Consider the following 3,497-nt stretch of genomic DNA (forward strand, 5'->3'; position numbering starts at 1 on the left):
ATGTACACTATATCAGTTCTGTGCTGATCAGTCTTCCCATCTTTGGTAATTTCTGGGTTTTTAAGATCAGTAACGGGATTATTTGAATCAGTAGTACCAAAAAGAGAAAAATGATGGCAGAAACTGTATTCACAAATAACTTTGAGCTCTGTCTTGTCACTGCTATATATAGAGAAGTTTTACTTCCACCGTAAAGGGAGGAATGATGTAGAATGGGGCATGTGAAATTTCATTTAACAGTTTTTGTGGAGAAAACCAGATCTAAGTCTAGAGCAAGAGTTTTCATTGCAGACACTTTTTTCAATGGAGGCATTGATCTCTAAGCAGAACATTTAACCTTGCCGACAGTAGACTTGATTTTCTTAACTATCTCTCATGGACTGTTAGGAATACTTTGTGGATTCTCTGGGGTTCACTGACTCTACATTGAAAATCACTCCTCTCGCAAATGCTTCCAAAGAGTACAATCAGCCAAACTGTCTGTGGAAAGGATCAAAACAGAAGACTAAAAAGCTGCAGAACAAGTACACAGGGTCAGTAAAAAGCAGAAGAAACAGGACAGAGTCAGGCCATCAAAAATGCAGGCATATAAAATGGAGAAAGTAACAAAAAAGATAGGAACACTTGTGCTGTGATATCACAACTATTCCAAGAAGAAAAAGGATGCACAATAGGGTGGAGCTGGAGGATACCGGCACGCCCAGTGGAAGTTGCTCAGAAACTATTCTGTTTTTCTGAGATTCACGTATTAGCACTTGCACTTATTCCTTGTTTTTGCATTATGCTCTGGGCTCTGCCCTGCCTGAAATTCAGTTTTGTTCCTTTTGCTACATGTTTTAGGCTGTCAGTGAGAGAAGCTTTAATCTTGAATTAGCTTCAGATGTGTCCTGCTTTTATGATCTGAAAATAAGAAATTCTTCACACTGAAAAGTCAAGCAATGCTTCACTGAAAAAAACAAAATTCTGCCTCCTACTGCACACCAAACATTAGGGCCGCACACGCTTCCATTGAGCACATGTCTGAGGAGCAACCAATGGTACTGTTGGGATTACTGATCAAGTTTCTTTCTGCAGCCCTGAAACACTGTGTGTATTGCATGACCTGCATTTATGGGCACCCGTAATTTTGCTCAAGTCCCCAATTTTCATTTGACACTTAAAGAAGGAGTGAGTATCCCCCCTGAAGAACAGAGCCTCAGGCCAGGTTATCTTCTTTGTCAGATCTTGTAGTCTCACGTGAGGATGTCCCTTGCTTCTGACTCCTCTGGTGATGCTTGTCCTGCTGGGCCTCACCAGGAGCTCTGGGGCTGTAGGCACTGAGGGGTCCCAGGGGTCTGCAGCAGCTTCAGGGACACCAGCAGCTGCAGCAGAGAGGTCACTGGGGTGACCGCAGCACTAACCGCTTCAAATTGCGCTTTAGAGAACACTCTTAGTTTAGGTCCTTTCTGTGGTTATTTGTCATGAAAATGTGGCACCAATTTATGCACAGTGATTACTTATGACGAGAACAGTACAAGTAGCTGCATGTTTTTTTCCATTTTTGTGGTGCTTGTGAGCTGGCCACGGTTGTTTTTAAATGGTCTTGTTACTTGAATTAATACAAGTAAATGTGTTATATTCAAGAGGATCTGTGCAGTGTGCTGTTAGTAAATAATACGGTTTATAAAGAAGGAGGTATTCAGTGACCCTCCTAACATATGGAATTGCTTCTACTCCATTCTTCGCTGACCATGGCTTTTATAAAGAGAGAACAGAAGTGCGCAAGTCATTACTGGATTTACACATTAAGGAGATGTAACAAAATGAAAACAGGTTTTGAGATTTTTTTACATATTTAAATCTTTCTCTGTATGGATTATGTTGTTCTTGCCTGAGCCATCATTCCTAAAGAGATTTACTCTCTGTATGCATGAAACTTTAGATTTAATTTTTTCTTGTAATATTAACACAAAACACCAGCATGTGCATACATGCACATAATCTTAAACTGTGAAGTGTGCTGCCTCACAAAATCCCTGGCCATGCCCGAGAGCCCTCAGGCTCTGCCCAGATGGATGCCCGAGATGTGTGAGCCACATTCATATTTAATCAGATCAATGTTAACACCTCCACCTTAAACAGACATGTTTAAGCCTAGGTAGAAGTAAGGTCTCCACTCTGATGAGTAATATCTAACCCTTATTGCTATAATAGACATTTCAGCACTTCTGACTACACATGACACAATATCTATTCACCTCTCTGTACCCAGACACATTTTTAGAGTTAATCTCCTCTGATTAAAAATGCTGATACCCCAAAACCCCATGTTTCTTAAGAAAAGATGGATCAGGAGAGCCTTTCTGTGATATGCCCCTTGGACCAAGAAAGAACTTCATCTTTTAGCTCACATTTCACTAACACTTTCAGTAAACTGCAAAAAGAAAAGTTCACAGTAAAATCTAGTTTTGCTTCTCCACCCAAGAAACTAGCATGTCAACAGTAATAGCAGCAAATTTAACTAACTGAAAGCCTGTTCAGGAAAACTTATTTCTGTCGGGTATCAATTTTTATTCTCACCTCTTTAGTTATATGCTACTTTCTTACCAAAAAAAAAAAGTCGTTTTTAATTTTTTGAAGGTTGCTTCCAGTTATTCCACTCTTTCTCTTTTGCACCATCTATGGTTATCAGAATACGTAAGGACAATTTCTGAAAATAACTTAAGCTGAATTTCCATCCCAGGAGGCAGGTCTGGAATACACTGTCTGGAAAAATAATTCATTCCAGGAGAAAGAAAGGAGTGATCTTTTTAAGCAATTGCATTTACTGTAGGACAGCTGATGCAAAATATTTAAAATCAAGAGAAAAACTGTGGTATGTCTAAAAACAGATATTGCAGGATCAGCTAAACTGCTAAGTTTTTGTAGTCGTAACTTATATGACTGTGTATGATTATAAGCCATATTGAACTGACTGTGGATAAAAAGAGAATCTTTTTCAGGGTAGGTAGGTAAATAAGCAAGAAGTGATAGAAATATTCATGGCAAAGGTTGCACCTCTAATCGGACATGCTAATTCAGGTGAGGCTGCTAGCTTTGCATGTGATGTGATCTTATCTATAGATATGGATCATGCATCATGGTGCATCTTTGTCTACACATGATCAGAAGCTGTCTGAACAGAGGTGCTCAGCACCCTGGAAAATTATTGTTCTTACATGCTTCAGTTTGAAAAATCCTGGTGAAACTTTGATTTTTTAAACGGCAGTTTGAATTCACCCACTATTTCCTAAGGAATCTGATACGCATAGTTAAATGCTGATTACAAACATACCCATAGATAAAAGATAAAATATATATGCTACCTGTTATTATTAATACTCATCTATTAAATGATCTGTTTTAAATGTTCCAAGTGCACTCCCTCAAAATCTCACTGAAGTCAAGAGACACTATGACTTTAATGAGCAGGACTTAAAAAAATGTGACTGTGACAAGGTCCAGAGCTGGCTTTGAAG

Source organism: Haliaeetus albicilla, chromosome 18 (assembly GCF_947461875.1).
Source record: "Haliaeetus albicilla chromosome 18, bHalAlb1.1, whole genome shotgun sequence".
Lineage (NCBI taxonomy): Eukaryota > Metazoa > Chordata > Aves > Accipitriformes > Accipitridae > Haliaeetus > Haliaeetus albicilla.